The following is a 9,641-nucleotide window of genomic DNA, read 5'->3' on the forward strand; positions in this document are numbered from 1 at the left end:
CCGGTGCTGGAAGTTTTTCCCTTAGCAGTATCCGTAGTGGGGGAGCCCCGCTGGGACCCCTGGAATGGCACTGACATATCGCGCTATAAAGGGGGCTGCATGCTCCCCCCACCCTTTGTTCCTTCTTGCCGCCAGTGAAGGTAGTCGGAACTTGCTCCAGCCTTGGCTGCAGCGTTATAGCCTTAGTGGTATCCAGTTTCTCTGAAAACTTCTTTGCTGAACTTTCTCTCGCGAAGGCCTGGCTCGGGGCATGCCCCGTGGCCCAGGCTTCAAGTCGTGCAACTCCTGTCGCAACTCCGTGCCTAGAGGTGATCCACACAGTCAGTGTCTTCGCTGCCTGGGCGAGGCTCACATTAGTGAGAAGTGTAAAATTTGCCACTCCTTCAAGCCGCGTACAACGAAGGAGCGTGAGATCCGACTCCGGGCTCTCCTCATGGAGTCGGCATTGGCCTCGGCATCGGCGCATCGAGCTGACCACGCCCAGTACCTTGTCTTCGGCGTGCAGTGAAGTACCTCTGGTGCACCATCCTGATTCTGCGCCTGGTACCGTGTCCTCGGTGTGCAGCGAGGCACTGTCGATGAGTCGGCACCGCTCCCCTGCAAACAAGGGAAGACTTAGTGGCGCCGAGAGGAGGAAGGGGTGAGGCCAGACCCGAGTTGGGCAGCCCATGATCCGCATTGGGACATAGACCTCCAACTCGCGCTGAGCGGAGTAGTCCAGTCCCGTCCGTGTGAGCCTCGCCCGAAGTACACATGCCTTCAATGCCAGAGGCAGCTCAGGCCATGCATGATATCCTGGTGCTTCCGGTGCCGGGTGCACCTCCTCAGTCGGTCCCGAGGGAAGCCGCCCTTGGGCGCCCATCAGCCCTCCCCGGAGGTGTCGGAGGTCAAGGTACCTTCCCGGGTCAAGGTGCCGAGTAGAGCCCCGCGACGCACGTCGACTCCACGTCCTGACTCTTCTGTGAGCGGATCCCACTCCTCTGGTCTCGGACGCCATCAAGGAGGTTACAAGAGATGGCACCGTTCCTCCTCCAGCCAGTCCGAGAGGAACAAGTCTCGCAGCCGTCAGCACTGATGCTCGTACTCAAGCGCCCACCATCACAGAAGCCATGTTCAGAGTGCATCCTGAAAGCCCCCGGCACTGAGGCACCGTGGTCAAAGCACCACAGGGAGTCTAGAGACACCTCTTCAGACATTTACCTCTCAACTTCCTCCAGGTCAAAGTCTCGGGGCAGGAACAGTCACGATAGAGACTTCTCCAGTCGTTCCTACGGCACCGTGCTTTCCTCCAGGACTTCAGCATCGGCGTGCAGCCCTCTCTCCCCAGGCCAATACCGCACCACATAAGCAACCAGCCCTGCCGGCACCCAATGCGTCTCATTTCCAAGCTGTTCCCTGGCAAGGACAATGGTGCCACTGGGCACTGTGGCCTCAGGCTCCTGCGCACCCGAGACCTCACTCTGTGACGAGAGCCTCTCAGGGCCGCCCTGCGTTGCCTCCCTGGCACTGGGATCAGACCGTGAGTGCTGAACCCCTGGCATCGACTCTGGCACCGGACCTGGACGTCGAGCCCACGATGCCGTCGGTTGCTGAAGGCACTGCACCATCCACCTCTTTGGCGCAGGGTGATTCAATTGCGGTGCTGCCTCCCTCTTCCCAAGAGGACTTTAAGGCGCACCAGGAGCTGCGTAGGAGCGTAGCAGCAAATCTCGAGCTCCGGGCCGAGGAGATGGAGGAGATCTCCGATAACCTTTTTAATGTCCTCACCTCCTCGGTACCAGGGCGTGTGGCGCTCCCATTCCATCAGGGAGTAGCCATCATCACCACTGGCCTCTAGCAGAACCTGGCCTCGTTTGGGCCAATTTTCAAAAAGGCCGAGAGGAAGTACTTCGTCCCCAAAAAGGGTCACGAGTACACCCAGCTTCTAACGCGTTGGTGGTAGAGTCGGTCCACCACCATGAACGGAATGGCCAGCCCGCGCCCACACCAAAAGACAAGGATACTCCTAGACTGGATACCTTTGGGAAGAGGGTTTATTCGTCTGTGAGTTTCCAGCTCAGAGTGGCCAGCCACCAGGCACTGCTGAGCCGGTACGAGTTTAATCTCTGGGGTTCCCTCTCCAAGTTTGAGCCCCTTTTCCGGGACAAAGATGGAAAGGAGTTTCGGGCTCTGATCTACGAGGGTGCGGCCACGGCCAAAGCAGCTCTCCTGGCAGCTTCGGATGCAGCGGACACAGCCGCTCGTACAATGGCTTCCGCAATCTCCATGCTACAGGCGTCGTGGCTCTCACTCTCGGGGTTGTCGGTCAAGTCCAAGTCTATAATGCAGGATCTGCTGTTTCATGGCAAGGCCCTATTTGCAGAACAGACAGACACCCGTCTGCATGGGATGAAGGATTCCGTCACCACCCTTCAGACACTAGGCCTCTACATCCTGCCCCCTAAGAACGAGCCCAGGCCTCAAACCTCTGCTTCTCTGGCTCAGGACAGATACGAACCCCTGACTAAGCGGCAGAGGGAACAAAGGCATCAGTCCCAATACCAATTCCGTTTGGCCCCTTGGCCTGCGACCTCGAAGGCCAGACAGCCGGGAAAGCTGCGTTTTTGATTCGTTGAGGGGGGGTCACTGGGCTGTTGCCAGTGTACCCCGTATCCAGGTAATAAAGTTGCCTTTTATGAACCGTTTATCAACCTTCCAACTGCCATGGGCCCATATAACATCGGACCAATGGGTCCTCAGCACCATTTCCCACAGGTACAGGCTGCAGTTTGTTTCCACCCCTTCCAACTTCCCCTGTCTGGGCAGCCAGCCGGGTTCCCGGAGCATGTCCTCCTCCTCCGCCAGGAGGTGGAGTGCCTCCTTTCCCTGGGAGCAGTGGAAAGGGTACCTCAGGAATACCAGGGCAGGGGTTTTTACTCCAGGTATTTCCTCATCCTGAAGGCGATGGACAGGCTTTGGCCCATCCTCGATCTGTTGAATCTCAACCAGTTCCTGGTTCATTGCAAATTCTGCATGGTGTCCCTGGCCTCTATTAGTCCATCTCTAGACCAAAGGGATTGATTTACGGCGCTGGACCTCCAGGATACGTACTTTCACATCCACTTTTTCGAGAGTCACAGGCGTTTCCTCTGTTTCATGGTGGGTCAGGACCATTTCCAGTTTACGGGCCTCCCGTTTGGCCTCTCTACTGCCCCCAGGGTATTTACAAAGTGTATGGTGGTGGTGGCTGCCCACCTCAGGAGAAAAGGGCTGCAAATCTTCCCCTACCTCGATGACTGGTTGCTCAAGGGCCAGTCTCGGTTTCTGGTGCAGCAGCACATGAGCTTCCTGCTAAACACCTGCGCAGCTCTAGGCCTACTGGTAAACGAGGAGAAATCCACATTAATCCCGATGCAGCGCATAAGCTTTATAGGGATGCTGCTGGATTCCCAAGTGGCCATATCCTCCCTCCCATGGGACAGATTCGAGATTCTCAAGGCTCTCATCGCCTCAGTCACGGCCTCTCCGCTAACCACGGCACGGGTGTGCCTGCAAATCCTTGACCACATGGCAACATGCACCTATGTGGTGCAGACATGCCAGGCTTCGGATGAGGCCCCTTCAGCTCTGGCTGGCCTCCCGCTACTCCCAGGCCAGGGACGATGTGGACAAGGTTGTCACGGTGCCGCCCAATGGTGGTCCTTTCCGAGCAACATGCTCCAGGGTATCCCCTTCCGAGAGCCCCCTCCCTCACTAGACCTAGTGTCAGACGCCTCGGACCTGGGCTGGGGAGCCCACATGAAGGATGTCAAGACCCAGGGCATGTGGTCACCAGAGGAACTGACCCTGCAAGTAAATGTCAAGGAGCTCAGGACCGTATGCCTGGCGTGCATGGCATTTTACCAGCACATACAGGAGAAGGTGGTCAGAGTCCTTACAGACAACATGACTGCCATGTATTACATCAACAAACGGGGGCACGCGTTCACAGGCCTTATGCCAGGAAGCCCAACTCCTGTGGGAGTTTTGTATAGCCTACAACATACTTCTGCGGGCTTTGTACCTGCCTGGCAAGAGTAACACGCTCGCAGACCACCTGAACAGAGTGTTCTCCCAGCAACATGAGTGGTCCCTGGACAGAGAGGTAGCCAGGTTGATCTTCCTACAGTGGGATACTCCTCAGGTAGACCTGTTCACCACCGCCCAGAATCGACAGTGTCCTCGATTCTGCTCCAGAGTGAGATGGGGTGACGAGGCGATATCGGATGTGTTTCGCCTCCCATGGTTGGGGCCCCTGTTGTATGCCTTCCCGCCCTTCCCCTTAATAGGCAGGCTCCTACAGAAAGCGAAGTCAGACGGGGCAAGGGTTATTCTTATAGCCCCGGATTGGGCCCGTCAGCATTGGTACGGGTCCCTACTGCAACTCTTTGCAGCCCCTCTGTACAGGTTGCCGTTCTACCCAGACTGCCTCTCCCAGGAGGAAGGTCGTCATCTCCATCCCAACCTAGCTGCGCTCCACCTGACAGCGTGGCTGCTCCATGGTTAAATGAGGAGGAAGGGAGGTGTTCTGAGGATGTGAAGAAGGTCCTGCTGGAAAGTAGGAAACCCTCCGCACGTCAAATTTACCTGGCTAAATGGTATAGGTTCTCTATGTGAACGAGAGATAGAGGTTTCGCTCCCTCCTCAGCGTCTATCCAGCTTGTCCTCGACTGCCTCCTATCCCTTAGGGCCCAAGGGCTGGCGCCCTCCTCGATCAGGGTGCACCTTGCGGCCATTTCAGCCCTCAACCCCCCGGTGCAGGGCCTGTCTGTGTTCTTGCATCGCATGACGGCTTGGTTTCTGAAAGGGTTAGATCGAGCATTCCCTTATGCCAGACCCCCGGTCCCGGTCTGGGACCTGAACCTGGTGCTCTCCCGCCTCACAAGGCCTCCCTTTGAGCCTTTAGCCACGTGCTCATGGTCCCACCTGTCGTGGAAGGTGGCATTCCTAGTGGCCATCACCTCAGCCCGCCAGGTCTTGGACTCAGGGCCCTGACTTCTGAACTGCCATATACGGTCTTCCATAAGGACAAGGTTCAGCTCCGCCCTCACCCTGCTTTTTTGCTGAAGGTAATCTCGGCTTTTCACATGGTTCAGGATGTTTTTCTCCCAATCCTCTGTCCTCAACCCCATTCCTCCAATGAGGAACGCCGCATGCACATGTTGGACGTGCACAGAACGCTGGCCTTTTACCTGGACAGACCCAGGTCATTTAGGAGGTCCCCCCAGCTTTTTATTGCTTTGGCAGAGCGTGTGAGGGGATGGCCGGTGTCTACCCAGCAGATCTCCCGCTCGATCAACTTGTGCATTCGCACCTGTTCTGACCTGGCAGGGCTTCCCCCGTCTCCTGTTGTGAAGGCGCATTCAACCAGAGCCCAGGCCTCATCGATGGCCTATGTGGCTCATGTCCCTATTCAGGACATCTGTAGGGCTGCTAGATGGTTCTCTGTCCACACCTTTTCGGCGCACTATGCGATCGTCTCCCAAATGAGGGATGACGTCAGGTTTGGTAGGGCAGTGCTCCTCCCGGGTAAGCCTTGAAATTTTACATTTAAATTCCTACCTGCCTCCATCAGGTCACCTATAGTGGAATACCCATGAACAATCACTCGAAGAAGAAAGGACAGTTACCTGTTCCGTAATTGGCGTTTTTCGAGATGAGTTGCTCAGGTGTATTCCACGTCCGACCCTCCTTCCCCTCTGTCGGAGTTGTCTGGCAAGAAGGAACGGTGGGGCAGCGCGCAGCCACCTTTATAGCACAATATGTCAGCGCCACTTCAGGGGTCGCAGCAGGGCTCCTCCACTATGGATACTGCTAAGGGAAAAACTTCCGGCACTGGTGCATGTGGCAAGCACGCACACCTATAGTGGAATACACCTGAGCAACACATCTCGAATAGTGCCAGTTACGGAACAGGTAACTGTCCTTTTTAATGCCCTTTGAGTTTTTGTTTGGTTTCTTACTACAAAGTCTTTGAATTAGAGCTCTGACAGACATAAATCCATTGCAGTCTGACCTTTTGTTGACAATGTTTTTTAAGACATCATTCTACACCAAATATGGTAGATGGGAAATCCTGAATGTAGTGCAACATATAATTTAAAAAAAAAAGGGGGGGAGGGGAGGGGGATTTCAGATAACTTTTAACTATTATTCATCGTAGGTGAAAGTTTGTGCCAATGATTGCTGATGGATTAAATCTCTGAATAAAAACTTCTCCCTCAGCAAATATATTTTTGTCAGATTTTATTTCACAACGGAGAAGATTTTACGTGCCAATTTTCTCTGTTAGCAGCTGCATTTCTGCTCCTCATGATCTGTTCTACCCTGCCCAACATAATCTTCTACCCCTGATTAAGCATTAAAAATGCTAAGAAATTAATGTACAAAAAACTGATTTGTGAAGCTGTTACAGTTGCTACACACACCTCATTGTTGTTTCTGCTCCCGCAGGGCTGTCAGCCTTCCATCACTCCATTTACTAAGCAACTACTCCCTCCCAATACAAACAAGTACTGCACTAAACATCCATGACTAATAATAGCGGCAGGGGATAGTTTCATAAAGAGGTGTGTGCAGAACAGGGGATTGAGAGGGACTGAATTACGGTTGCCATGCCTGATCTATGGTGTATTGTAGTTACAGTAATGTTAAGGGGATGTACCTGTAGGTGGAGAAGGGGAGGGCATATGCTACTAAGGGTATGTCTACGTGCAGCTGCCAGTGTGCTTCCCAGCATGGTTAGACAGTCATGCTAGCTCTGTGTTAAAAACAGACGGTTAAGGGTTAATGTCTCTTTTACCTGTAAAGGGTTAAGCTCAGTAAACCTGGCTGACACCTGACCAGTGGACCAATAGGGGGACAAGATACTTTCAAATCTTGGTGGAGGGAAGTCTTTGTTTGTGCTTTTTGGTTTGGGGTGTTGTTCGCTCTTGGGACTAAGAGGGCCAGACATACATCCAGGCTCTCCAAATCTTTCTGAATCAGTCTTTCATGTGACAAAATTGTAAGTAATAGCCAGGCAAGGTGGATTAGTCTTATGTTTGTTTTCTCAACTTGTGAATGTTTCTTTTTGCTGGAAGGATTTTTATCTCTGTTTGCTGTAACATTGAATCTAAGGCTGGGGGGGCTCCCTCTGGTCTGTATGAATCTGAGTACCCTGTAAAGCATTTTCCATCCTGATTTTACAGATATAATTTTTACTTTTTTCTTTCTTTAATTAAAAGCTTTCTTTTTAAGACTCTGATTTTCCTTGTTTTAAGATCCAAGGGGATTGGGTCTGAATTCACCAGGGATTGGTGGGGGGAAAGGAGGGGGGATGGTTAATTCCTCCTTGTTTTAAAATCCAGGGAGTTTGGATCTGTGTGAAGCCTCTCAAGGCAACCCAGGGAGGGGAAAGTCTGGGGGGAAAAGGAGGGGGATGGTTAATTTCTCCTTGTTTTAAGATCCAAGGGGTTTGGGTCTGGGTTCCCCAGGGAAGGTTTTGGGGGAACAGAAAGTGTGCCAGACACTAAATTCTGGCTGGTGGCAGCGTACCAGACCTAAGCTAGTAATAAAGCTTAGAAGTGTTCATGCAGGTCCCCACTTCTTTACTCTAAAGTTCAAAGTGGGGAAGAAACCTTGACACTCTGCTAGAGGTAGTGCTCTGAAAATGACAGTGTAGCTGGGAGTAGCATGGGCCATGGCTTGGGCTAGGTGGAAGCTCGGACTAGCACATAGCTAGCTCCAAGACGGCTAAGGACATATCTACACTTTGAGCTAGGGTAGTGATTCCCAGCTCGAGATGTATCTGTGCTAACTCTGAATATTAAATCTATGGCCAGATCCATAGGGGTCTTCCAGCTGCTGAGGAGCTCTACTGTATCTTTGTTTAGGTACCCTCCATACTAATCTTTGTCCAGTTTTTATCAAAGGAGGAATTATTATCAACACCAGAAGTGTCCTCAACAACAGCAACAGAGGAGGGAACTGTTTAAGCCTCATACTATCAGCTACATCCTCCTTTGACATGAGGACGGAAGAACTAAACCAGTCCTATCCCCAGACTTTCCCCTCCTTGGGCCCTAAGGGACAGGAGGCAGTCGAGGATGGAAAATGCTTTACAGGGTACTCAGATTCATACAGACCAGAGGGACCCCCCCAGCCTTAGATTCAATGTTACAGCATAGATTCAGAGCCCTACCCCGTTTGGGGACTGCCTGTCACAATTCCACCAATAATGGCAGTCTATAACATCAAACAGATGGATTCTAGAGATTCTTCTCAGTGGCTCAGTTATCCAGTGCTAAACCCTTCCTCCTTTCAAGCCTCCTACTCCTCCCCAGTCCTCTTCAGGAACCTATTTCATGAGACCATGTTGTGAACAGAGCTGGAGGTACCACAGAGTACAGGGGGAAGGGTTTTTATTCAAGATGCTTCCTTATATCCAAAAATGGGTGAGAGCCTTCAATCCATTTTAGATCTTAGGAAGCTTAATGCATTTGACAGGAGGTATCAGTTCGGCATAATCCACCTCCCTCCTTTCTGTACACAACTTGTGCATGGCTCTCGATCATAAGAACAGGTCACACAAACACGTGTCAGAGATGGTCTTGTTTACTTGGGCCTGCTTAAGCACAGTGGACTAGACTAGATGATCTGTTGAGGTCTCTTCCAGCCTTACATTTGTATGATTCTTGCTCTAAAGGAGGTTTATTTTCACATTTGTCTGATCATCCCATCAGGAATATCAATGTTTTATAGCAGGAAGGGACCACTGCTAGTTCAAGGTCTTCCCTTTCCATTGCCCCAAGGGTTGTTACCAAGTGCCATTCCATAGTGGCTATATATCTCAGGAAGCAAGGGGTTTTTCTCTATCTTGACCTAGACAATTGGCTTGTCAAAGTATCAGAGAGAGAAGTTGGATATAATACAGATTTGCTTCCTTTTTACCAATCTGAAATTGTGAGTAAATTGAGTGAAATCACTTAGGCCTGCTCAAAAGATTCTTTTCACAAGGACTGTGCTGGACACTGGTTGGCAGAGCTTTTTTAAATAATATATGGAGCTATACCTATCTCATAGAGCTGGAAGGGACCTTGAAAGTTAATTGAGTCTAGCTCCCTGCCTTCAGTAGCAGGACCAAGTACTGATTTTGCCCCCGATGGCCCGCGCAAACATTGAACTCATACTCCTGGGTTTAGTAGGCCAATGCGCAAGCCACTGAGCTATCCCTCCTCCCAGAAGAAAGTAATGCAAAGAAAAATGAGATATAGCCCTGCTTCTACAGTCTGGAGCAGAAAATTTCTTCTTCAGACTGATGGGTCTTAGTATGTCAACCATGTTTCGGACACTTCCATTCTAGGCTAGGGGACACATTTTAACAACATTGTGACACTAAGGTGACTGGTCCCCAGCAGAAAGGAAGATACATATCGCTATACTGGAACTGAGAACCATTCAATGGGTTTTTAAATCATTATTTTCTCGAATCAGTCACAAGGTTGTTCAAGTAGCAACTGACAATACAATAGCAATGTACTATCTGAACAAATGACAAGAGTGCATAGTCCCCTCAGTTGTGCAGGGAAGCAGTCCATCTTTGGGGATGATGTATAGAACAAGAAATTTACCCAGTGACCATT

The sequence above is a fragment of the Gopherus flavomarginatus genome, chromosome 1, assembly GCF_025201925.1.
Source record: "Gopherus flavomarginatus isolate rGopFla2 chromosome 1, rGopFla2.mat.asm, whole genome shotgun sequence".
Lineage (NCBI taxonomy): Eukaryota > Metazoa > Chordata > Testudines > Testudinidae > Gopherus > Gopherus flavomarginatus.